General features: G+C 48.3%; 1 protein-coding gene across 1 annotated transcript in view; it reads right to left on the bottom strand.

The window, feature by feature from the left end:
* The window catches only part of NBAS (NBAS subunit of NRZ tethering complex), a 408,512-nt gene that overhangs the window by 180,353 nt on the left and 216,011 nt on the right, over window positions 1-12,148 (bottom strand). The window lies entirely within an intron of this gene.

Below are 12,148 nucleotides of genomic sequence, written 5' to 3'. Positions count from 1 at the left end.
TGGTCCCAAACCTTATCCGGGAAGGTATGCCTTGAAAGAGGAAACATTGGTTCATTGGGTGATTCAGAATCTCCCAAGGAAGAAAAAGCCAATTCCAGATCCATGGGTGGCATTGACAGACCTACCTGAAGGAAGTCTTAACTGGCGGATGGAATGGGAGACAGGCTTCTCCAAAAAGTCACATCTCCCAGTAGAGTCAGGACCTCCCAAGTGAGGGAGAAGGAGACCTTGCATCCAGGAGACCAAAAATGTCCTCAGGAGGAGCGTAATATTCAACTCTTCCCAGAGTGTGAAGGTTCCCGATAGATTCAATACAGTTGGCAGCTGAGGCGCTCAATGATTGCATTTTATCAGTGTAGGAGGATCTTGCATTTTATGCTTGGGTGGTATCAGACACCCCGTTGTCCTCAAATAGTGATCCAGTACTGATGAAGCCCTAGGTTTGTGGGCTTTCTTCTCATGCCCCTGAGACTTAGAATGTTCTCGTTTCTCTTGGGTCAAGCTAGGAGACTTGCTTGATTTAGGCAGTGCTGTATCCAGCTGCTTCGAAGTGGATTTGAAGGAGGTGTTAGGATATAGATATTCAGGCCTGTCTGTAAAGGCCTATACTCTAAGAATGTAGGTATATGTTTATCATTTAGCTAGTAATAGAGGTATACAAGAAAGAATCTGTGTAAGGGCCTTCTCTCACTGTGACAATCTGAGGCCCTGTCTTAGGCCAATGCCTTTGGCTAAGCAGCAGAGGCTGGGAAGCGTATGGTCACATCCTCACATTCCTAACTAGTCAATATGGGGCTGTTAGGAAGGTGATCCGATCTATCACTTCCAGAGAAAGGGAAGACCCCAGAAGATGTAAAAGGAAATTTAGGTTGATAGTCTTCTGTCTGGTAAGAACTCACTTATCAATAAACACAGCTGGGAAACCCTTATATCTTTATAGATGTAGTTGTGAAATCCTCACTTCTGTATTGTTTTGTCATTATAGTTCCCACTTTGCTATTGTTTATTGGCCTGGTCTCTGCCTGGTTCTGTGATTGTTTCTGTCTGCTGTATAATTAATTTTGCTGGGTGTAAACTAATTAAGGTGGTGGGATTTAATTGGTTAGCTAATCATGTTACAATATGTTGGGATTGGTTAGTTAAATTTCAGTAGAAGGACTGGTTAAGGTATAGCTAAGAATATTACTATATAAATTAGGGGCAAACAGGAAGTAAGTTGGGATTAGAAAATAAGGAAAAAGGAACTTGGATTTAAGCTTGCTGGAAGTTCACCCCCAATAAACATTGAATTGTTTGCACCTTCGGACTTTGGGTATTGTTGCTCTCTGTTCATGCAAGAAGGACCAGGGAAGTGGGAGAGTGAAGGAATAAGCTCTCTAACAGGAGGATTTACTCTTATATTTAGGGGAATGCCCCAGGTCCTCACGACAAGACCCTGACAAGGGATTTGTGGGGGTACAATCCCTCGCTCTTGATTTGCACCTCAAGGCAGGAGGCACATACCTTGCTGATATGAATCAGGGGGTCTCCCTGGATCCAACTGAGACCTCATGTCTTTTCCATTTGGTGCTTCTTAAGATCAACTTCCCACCCTTCATGAGTACAACTGGGGAATGAGTGGCAGATACATCACCTTGTTGTGATGTGGGCTTCCCCGAGGCAATACAGGCAACATTGATGGTCATTGCTGATCAAGAAGGAGTGAAAACAGGAAACACAAATTATGAAGGCTGGAGTCCTGGGCATAGTCCAGTACCCGTAACGGTATATGGTGGAGGGTAGGAGAGATCCCCAGAGCAGAGAAGCTAACTATCTAACTATACTCCAAATAAAACTATCGACTAAAACTAAAATTTCTAAAAACTATTTACAAATATATACATATGATTTATAGACAAACAGATACAGACAACAAAGCTCGGGACCCTAGAGGTTCTGACCGAGGCAATGCAACGCTAAGAAGGAACTGGAGAGGCAGTTGGTTTGCCCCACAATTTATCTCCTTGGTTGGAGGCACAAGGAGAGCAAGGGAGCATGCATGTATCAGTGGACACTGCTTTCAAAATTCTCTGCGTCCAGTACATGGATTGAACTAGTCACCCACAGTGGAATACACATAGGAAGCAGCACCCAAAGAAGAAGGTTGAATGTCCTTTGGACTGTGTGGAGTTTAAGCCCTGAAGAAGGCGGAAACAGAAGCAGGGTACTACAGGGCCCCTCAAGCCATAAGGGGGCGTGCTAGAGGAAATTATCCCTATTACACCCACTTATTACCTTATATTTGGGGGAAGAGGAAACAGAAGAGTCCAGTTTGCCCTGGGAGAGGTGGAACTGAGAAACCTATTATGAAGGTCTTTGTCCTTTCAGCACAGTTTATTTTTTAGGATTAGCAAAACAAGGGGAGTTATCTGCTGCAGAGCAAACACTTAAACCAAAGTCTTAGCCAAAGGGAATGACATAAAGAAACAATTATCAATTACTTCTACTGTGGTAGTGACAAGAGGCTTCAGGAAGGGTTGAGGCTCCATTATGGTATGTGCTATTTAAACACAAAGGAATATGAGAAAGCTTTAAACTGTGATCTATCTGGACTAAATAGAAAAAACAGTTACTTTCTCATAATTGTTGTTCTTCGAGATGTGTTGTTCACGTCCATTCCTCATTAGGTGTGCATGCGCCACGTGCATGAGCGTCAGAAACTTTTCCCCTTAGCGGCTCCCGTCTGGCCGGTGGGGCCTCCCGAGTGGCGCCACTGCACCGTGCATATATACCCTGCCGGCCCGACCCCCTCCAGTTCCTTCTTGCCAGCGACTCCAACAGAGGAGTAGGAGGGTGGGTGGTGGAATGGACGTGAACAACACATCTCGAAGAACAACAGTTATGAGAAAGTAAGTAACCATTTTTTCTTCTTCGAGTGCTTGTTCATGTGCATTCCACATTAGGTGAATTAGAAGCTTACCTCTGGAGGAGGGTAGGAGTCACGGAACAACTACTAGGAGGACTGCTCTGCCAACCGCCGCATCCTCTCTGGTCTGCTGGTTGACCACGTAGTGGGTCGTGAAGGTGTGCACCGAGGACCAAGTGGCTGCTCTGCAGATCTCCTGGACTGGGACCTGTGCCAGGAACACCGTGGAACTCGCTTGTGCCCGGGTCGAGTGGGCCGTGACCGCCGGGGCTGGAACACCTGTGAGCTCATAGCACGCCTGGATGCAGCTTGTAATCCAAGACGAAATCTGCTGCGCTGATACTGGGAGGCCTTTCATTCTCTCAGCTACAGCCACAAACAGCTGCGCGGATTTGCGAAAGGACTTGGTGCACTCCAAATAGAACGCCAGCACTCGACACACATCCAGGGTGTGCAAGCTGCGGTGACTCAGATCCGTATGGGGTTTCGGGAAGAACACCAGCAGACAATGGCCCAAATGGAATTGGGAGACTACCTTAGGGAGGAACTTGGGGTGCGGTTGGAGCTGCACCTTGTCCTTGTGAAATACTGTATACAGTGGCTCAGAAGTGAGGGCCCTCAGTTTGGATACCCTTCTAGCCGAGGTAACGGCAACCAGAAATGCCACCTTCCAGGAAAGGTGGAGGAGAGAACAGGAAGTGAGGGGCTCAGAAGGGGGTCCCATGAGTTTAGAGAGGACCAGGTTAACGTTCCATTGAGAGACTGGGGGGAGTGAGTATGGAAACACCCTCTCCAACCCTTTAAGGAACCGTCCCACCACTGGATGGGAAAATACTGAGCACCCCCGAGAACCCCGGATGGAAGGCGGAGATGGCCACCAGGTGTAGTCTGAGTGAGGACGGGGCTAGCCCTTGCTGCTTGAGGTGCAGGAGGTACTCCAGGATGGCCTGCACCGGGGCCTGGCACAGCCGCACCTGTCGGGGTTCACTTCAACACGAGAACCTTTTCCACTTGGCCAGACAGGTCGCCCTGGTAGAGGCTTTTTACTGCCAAGCAGAATCTGCTGCATGGGAAGAGAGCACTGGCTTTCCAAGGCGTTTAGCCAAAGAGCCTCAGGTGCAGTGACTGCAGGTCGGGGTGGAGAAGCCGCCTGCCACCTGTGTAATGAGATCCCGGTGTAGGGGCAGGACTACTGGGGTCTCCACCAACAGCTCTAGGAGTGATGTGTACCAGTGCTGGCAGGCCCAGGCTGGGGCGAAAAGAATCACCGCCGCCCTGTCCCTGCGCATCTTGAGTAGGACCTTGTGTACCAAGGGGAGCGGGGGGAAGGCATACATTAAGCCCCCTCTCCACGGGATCGCAAACGCGTCCACGAGCAAGCCCGGGCTGCAGCCCTGGAACGAGCAGAACCGCAGGCACTGGGCGTTGGTCCTGGTGGCAAACATGTCTACCCGGGGAAACCCCCACCTGAGGAAGAGCGAAAGCACGACGTCCGCCCTGAACGTCCACTCGTGCATGCGGTACGACCTGCTGAGGGAGTCCGGCAACTCGTTTTGTACCCCCAGGAGATAGGACGCCTCGGGGTGAATTGACTGGGCTATGCAAAGGTCCCAAAGGAGGAGAGCCTTGTGACAGAGTGGCGAGGAATGGGCCCCATCCTGTCTGTTTACATGAAACATGGCAGTAGTGTTGTCTGTCAGAACTGTCACACTGTGACCACTCAGAGTGGCGTGAAAGTTCTGGCAGGTGAGACGAACCGCCCTGAGCTCCTTCACATTGATATGGAGCGACTGCTCTGCTCCGGACCACAACCGCTGCATCATGAGGTCCCCCAGGTGAGTCCCCCATCGGTGGTCTGACGCGTCTGTCACCAGTGTCAGGTCCGGCTGTGGGGCAGTGAAGGAGATGCCTTCGCAAACCACTGGCCAGGACTGCCACCACCGCAGGGAGTCCAGCATGTCCCTTGGGGCTGTCACTACCCAGTCCAGGGGGTCCCTGCATGGGCGGTAAACCCGACCGAGCCACGCCTGCAGACTCCTGAGTCTCAGTCTGGCATGCCTGACCATGTGCGTGCATGCTGCCATGTGACCCAGCAGCCACAGGCAGCACCTCGCTGTTGTTGGAGACTGGAGCAGGGAGGTGACCGTTTGCTGGGTAGCCTGGAATCGGGATACTGGAAGGTTTGCTCTGGCCTGCACCGCATCCAGGACCGCCCCTATAAATTCCACTCTCTGCGTGGGTACGAGAGTAGACTTGGGGACATTGACCAGGACTCCCAGCTCGCGGAACAATCTCAGGGCCACCTCCACATGGCCCCGCACTTCCGCCTCAGATCGACCTGCCAGGAGCCAGTCGTCGAGGTACGGGTACACACAGACTCTCTGCCTCCATAAGAAGGCCGCCACCACCACCATGCACTTCATGAACACCTGTGGGGCCACGGCTAGACCGAACGGGAGAACCGCAAATTGGTAATGTTCTTGGCCCATGGTGAAGCGTAGGAACCACCAATGTCTTGGGTTGATGGCGATATGAAAGTATGCGTCCTTCGTGTTGAGGGCAGCATACCAGCCCCCCGGATCCAGGGAAGGAATGATGGTGCCCAGAGAGACCATGCGGAAACGGGCTTGACCAGGAACTTGTTGAGCCCATGCAGGTCTAGGATGGGGCGAAGGCCCCCTTTGGCCTTGGGGATGAGGAAGTACTGGGAGTAGGCTTGGGTGACCCCCTTAGACTGTGCGGCACCGCCTTTACCGCCCTCGCCTCTAGTAGCAAGCGGACTTCCTTCTCTAGGAGATGCTCATGAGAGGGGTCCCTGAAGAGGGACGGAGAAGGTGTGTGGGGGGGAAACTGACGTCGGTGTGGGGACCGGGATAGCTGCAACAAGTAACTTGCCCTGGACCAGGCCCCTTGGCGCTCCTGATAGGCCCAGGGGGTCCAAAAGGACCAATGGCTTGGCGGCCCCCATTGGGGTTGCCAGCCCACCTGAGGGTCCCTGCTGTCCGGGGCCCGGTGCGGGTAGCTATAGAGGCCAGAGTTGGCTCCAGACTATGGCGATGCCAGTTGCGAAGGCCACAACGGTGCCAACGATCTGCGCCGGCGGGAGAACGAGTGGCTCCTGGCTGATTGGGAGTGGTACTGGTATCCCCAGGACCAGGACCGGACCAGGACCAGTGCCGGTGTTCCCTGGACCAGGACTGTCTGCGGGAGTCCTCTGGCGAGGGCCGTCTCAACTCCTCCCCGTGCCGGTCTCTGGGTGGTGCCAGAGAGTGGTGTACCCTTTCCGGTGCTTCCTCACACTGACCCACTCCCAGTGTCTCGACCTCCTTCTGGGCCGCTGGTAACTGTGAGTACATGGAGTCGGAGCTCGACCGGGACCAACTCTGGGAGTGGTGCCAGGATGGTGTCCTCAAGCGGCACACCATTGCCGGCTTACCCCTCGATGGCACCCGTGCCATGGGTGCCGGAGGGTTCTCCCTATGCGGGAGGGGGCTCGCCGCCGACAGCTCGGTGAGGTCCTTTGCAGCCTCAAAGGTGCCATGCGTGGAGGGCTAATTCGTTATGCCCTCGAGCCCATCGTCCGCACTATGCTCACTTAGGTCTAGGCTCAGTGGAGCTTGTGCTGTCGGGACCGCCGGTGTCAGTACTGTGGCCTTCCCTCTCTTATCGGCGCTCGGGGCCTTGGGAAGTGCCGGTCTCCTGTGCGGGGAACGACCACGCCTTCCTTCCAGCTGCGCCGAGGGCCGCACCAGGGAGGACGAGCGGTGCCGGGGCTAGTCTGGCGCTCTGGAACTGACAGTTTACAGTGCTTAGCCAGTGCCGGGTCTCTCAACGGCTCCGGGGCACTACGCACCGAGGAGGCCTGAGCCAGCGTCGGGCGCTCCAGGCCTGGTGGCTGCAATGCAGCCTCCATCAACAGCTGCTTTGAACAAAAGTCTCTTTCTTTCCTTGTTCTTGGCTTAAACATCTTGCAAACCCTACACCACTCAGTTTGATGTTCTTCCCCCAGGCAACATAGACACGAGTCATGGAGGCCACTAACTGGCATAGGTTTGCAGTACGTGGCGCAAGCCTTGAAGCTGTGGGCCTGCGACATGCCCCGCGGCCCGGGGCGGGTGCTGGAAGCCTCCAAGCACCAAATCACTTAAGCGTCCACAATAAAGGTATGTTAACTAACTGATAACAGCTACTCTGAAAAGGCTAAGGGACTGCTCTTCTACGAGAGAGAGATTGTTCCAGTGCTGCCACTGATGGTAAGAAGGAACTGGAGGGGGTCAGGCCGGCAGGGGTATACATGCATGGCGCAGCGGCACCCGCCGGGAGCCGCTAAGGGAAAATGTTTCCGACGCTCATGCTCGCAGAGTGCGCACACCTAATGTGGAATGGATATGAACAAGCATTCAAAGAAGAACCTTAGCTGTAGAAACATGCTCATCACAAGCTGAATTCAAGGCCACAAGTGGCTGAGTTATAACAACTTCAGGAATCAGCTTTTGACCATTGTTCAAAGTATGACATTATTGACTGCAAGATCAGGAGAATGTGGGTTTCACATGGCCTTAGCATAAGAGCAGTATTTTTTGAGCTTTCAGAACAGGTTTGCTCGTTTTCCCCTTGTTCCAATATCTAGCAATTTAAAACTGCTTTATTGATTGAGAAAGCCTAGCTACTCAGGGAAATTAAAGTATGAAGAGCTTGGGAAGTTATGAATGGGAACTTAAAACTCATTCAATACTCTATTTGCAAGGCAAATGAAAATGGAATTTTGGTGACATTTGTAGGAACAGCTGGGTTGACACACACTAATTCTGCACACAGATTATTGGTCCCTCATGTCATTGCCAGTGATGTGCATAGAGTAAAAAACTAGAACAGGCAAAAATCTATGCATAGTGAACAACCTTGTTCACTTGAATGAAGAATTTCCACAATTTCTAACGTGAGCTTCCAATTACAGATTTTCCTTTAAAGGAGAATTATTTTTCAATTGGCATAGTTATAACCCACTGGTGCAATCAACAAATACTTGAAGATGTTGCATCTAAGGGAACAGCGAACTGTGGCCACTGGGATCTGCAGGGGGCCATGCCTGCGGACAGTCAATATAAACAAAATATCTCACGGCCCACCAGCGGATTACCCTGATGGGCCACATGCCAAAGGTTGCTGACTCCTGATCTAAGAGTATGTGTAAACTGCAATTAAATGCTCGCACCTTGTCCATATTAGCGGACTCAGGCTTAGTCCAAGTGGCTGTTTAACTGCAATGGGACATTTGGACTCAGGCTAGAGCCTGAGCTCTGGGACTCTACCCATTAGTGGAATACCAGACCTTGTGCTCCTGCCCAAGCCCTACATCTACAATGCAAATAAACAGCCTGAGCCCCTAGCCTGGATCAGCTGACATGAGCCAGCCATAGGTTTTTAATTGCAGTGTAGACATATTCTAAAAGGTCACTTATTGATACTATCATCATTCCCCTTTATTAAAGGGTATGCATTCAAAGAGGACTACACTTCAGACCTTAATTTTAAAAGCAATCTTTTCTAATACTGTGTGACATTCTGTACCCCAAATCAACACTCTGACATGGTGATATATATTTACCATGGTGATATAATTATATGTTTTATGCAAAGTATGCCTTGTGAGGTATCATTCTAAAAGTCTTGATCTGTTGAACATTAATATCCTGCTGGATTGCATGTGCTGTCATTGTATCTGAAGTTATGAATATTGACTATGTACCAGTATTTCAAATGTGTTTGCTCCTGGGGTGACACTGACAAGGTACTTTACATCCAGCCTAGCCAGCACATTGTGGATGAACCATTCAATTAATGGCCCATCAATGAACACAATGAACACTTACGTGTGTTTGGCTGCGTAAGTGCAAGATATGGCGAGGACTGCAGTTTGTCACAGCCTCACAGAGTGAGAGGTGGGCCCAGATTGGTATGCCACAGAGGTATCCCAGTTCCAGATTGCAGCTCAGGAAAGTACGTCATACTACAATTTATTATATTTTTTCTCAGCTATATATAACAAGGTTCTAATAGGAATAATTGTGGTTTTCAAGACTTTGCCTGAAAAGTAAGAAAAAGGTCTGTTTGAGAGGAAAATCTAATCAGAGTAAATAATTTTGGGGTGAGCTGCTGAAACATCCAAACTGCAATTCTTCAGTCAAGTTTAGTAATTCTTAACAAATTCCTCAAGTAAAAAGATACTTCATGACAAGATAAAATAAATGCTACAAATGTGTATTATTGATTTGGAACTAAAAGTAGGTCCTATATATCTTTTTTGTTTGCCTGTGAACACCCGAAGAGTTCAGAATATGGTATCCTGGAGGACCCCCACACACTGGAGGATAGTATGCTTTCCTTGTAGATCAGTAAAACAGTTATCCTCTTACCTGTTCTATCAATAGGAAGAAGTTCTACAAAATTTATCTTTTGATGAAAATAAGAAACTTAGGCTTGGAGAACAGAAATGTCCTCCAAAAGTGATCTTAGTAAATAATTCCTTCCTGAGCTGGTCCACAAAGCCGCTACAGGCTTGTCTTTATGGTGTGTTAGTGTACACCCACTGGGCTGTACGTTTTAGAGCATACCTAAGTGCACTGATGTAGTCCCAGGATGTAATACTGTGTAGATAAGACCTACCTTCTCCTCAAGACCCACTTTTTCCAGGATGTCTATAAAAAAACGGCTGACTAAATCACCTACTCATTTTATCTATCTTTAAAAAAAAAACCAACAAAATAAACTTCAGTCCATCATTCTGTGCACTAGCCTTCACTGAGTAAAGCCATGACCTTACAAAGATTTATGCACATGCTTAACTTCATGCACTGTGAGTAGTCCCATTGACTACTATGGGATTACTCACAGTATGTAAAGTTAAATATGTGTGTAAGTTTTTTAATTTTTCCAGAAGGACAGCCAGGAGCCTGGATGACAAACTTGGATACCTAACTTTAACATTGTTTTTCAAGTTGCCATATGAACAAAATGTTTATACAGTTAAGCCCTAAGCCTTTAAAAATGTAATCCATGTCTTTGCTCTCTTATCCTTCCCTAATGTGGGTTACTCCTTTCATTGAATCACATCTTACATTAGCTTATTAACTCTTCAAGGCAGGGAACACGTCTTTTTGATCTGTATCGGGAGGCACCTGACACTCTTGGGTGAATCATAGAATCATAGAGTATAAGGGTTGGAAGGGACCTCAGGAGGTCATCTAGTCCAACCCCCTGCTCAAAAGCAGGACCCATCCCCAATTAAATCATCCCAGCCAGGGTTTTGTCAAGCCTGACCTTAAAAACTTCTAAGGAAGGAGATTCCACCACCTCCCTAGGCAACGCATTCCAGTGTTTCACCACCCTCCTAGTGAAAAAGTTTTTCCTAATATCCAACCTAAACCTCCCCCACTACAACTTGAGACCATTACTCCTTGTCCTGTCCTCTTCCACCACTGAGAATAGTCTAGAACCATCCTCTCTGGAACTACCTCTCAGGTAGTTAAAAGCAGCTATCAAATCCCCCCTCATTCTTCTCTTCTGCAGACTAAATAATCCCAGTTCCCTCAGCCTCTCCTCATAACTCATGTGTTCCAGACCCCTAATCATTTTTTGTTGCCCTTCGCTGGACTCTCTCCAATTTATCCACATCTTTCTTGTAGTGTGGGGCCCAAAACTGGACACAGTACTCCAGATGAGGCCTCACCAATGTCGAATAGAGGGGGATGATCACGTCCCTCGATCTGCTCGCTATGCCCCTACTTATACATCCCAAAATGCCACTGGCCTTCTTGGCAACAAGGGCACACTGCTTTTAATGGTGCTTTTAATAATCTTAATTTAAAAAAAAATTAAATAGTCTTGGATGTTTCAGTTCATCAAGTTCTGGAGTCAATCGAAACAGTTTTTTTAAAACTGCCTTTCATTTGCCCTGAGCCTAAAGTTACCACTTTAAAATATTAGAATTTTCTGCTATGGAACTCAGGTGTGTCTAGTAGGTGTTGTTTTTGGAGGTAATGCATCTGGTCTACACATGAGGGATTTTTTTCTGACCTCAGATACCAATCAGTTTATGTCCTGAAGCATGAGGATAGGTAACACTTGTATTTTTTTTCTTAAATTTCTATCTGAAAATGATAGTTATTAATACAAGTATATAGGATTTTTTGTTTTTAATATTTACTTAATTCCCGACCTCTCCTGCTGTATTTTATCCTGCAGCACTTGAGTTAATTATGTGTTCCTTTAAAAAATGTTGCTTATGAAATTATAGCTTCCAGTTTCTTAATTTCCATGTGTTGTGGACAGCATGATAAAGTCAATTTGACCCAGAGTGCTTCCCCAAAATGGGCAACTGTTAGAACTACAATTCCACAGTACCTTCAATTTCTAAAATTATAACTACCTAATGGAGATTCCCTCCTCTATATATTTGGTACAAGACTCCATGGTGTGGAGATGGAATTTTCGTGGAATTATTACTAAAGCTTGAAATGAGAAGTCTCCACTCTTGTTTATAAGCAGGGGAATAGTTTTAACCTGATATTTTATTTCACTGTAATGAATACTGTGACGGGGTCGGGCCAGATGGCTACAGGAGAGTAAGAGAAGGAAGATATATTAGCCCCAGATTAAGTAGGCCCCTTTTCCCTGGGTAAGGTACAAAGAAGGTTCCAGAACAATCAGGAACCTTCTGGAGACAATTAAGACAGACAGGCTGATTAGAACACCTGCAGCCAATCAAGAAGCTGCTAGAATCAATTAAGGCAGGCTAATCAGGGAACCTGGGTTTTAAAAAGGAGCTCACTTCAGTTTGTGGTGCGTATGTAAGGAGCTGGGAGCGAGAACGAGGACTGTTGGAGGACTGAGGAGTACAAGCATTATCAGACACTAGGAGGAAAGTCCTATGGTGAGGATAAAGAAGGTGTTGAGAGGAGGCCATGGGGAAGTAGCCCAGGGAGCTGTAGCTGTCACACAGCTGTTCCAGGAGGCACTCTAGACAGCTGTATTCCACAGGGTCCTGGGCTGGAACCCGGAGTAGAGGGCAAGCCCGGGTTCCCCCCAAACCTCCCAACTCCTGGTCAGACACAGGAGGAGTTGACCTGGACTGTGGATTCACGAAAACGGCCAAACTGAGGGCTGCCGTGAAGCTCCAAGGCGAGCAAATCTGCCAATAAGCACAATACCCACCAAAGTAGAGGAGGAACTTTGTCACAATAC

Source organism: Caretta caretta, chromosome 3 (genome assembly GCF_965140235.1).
Source record: "Caretta caretta isolate rCarCar2 chromosome 3, rCarCar1.hap1, whole genome shotgun sequence".
Classification (NCBI taxonomy): domain Eukaryota; kingdom Metazoa; phylum Chordata; order Testudines; family Cheloniidae; genus Caretta; species Caretta caretta.
This window is presented reverse-complemented; position numbering and strand designations above follow the sequence as displayed.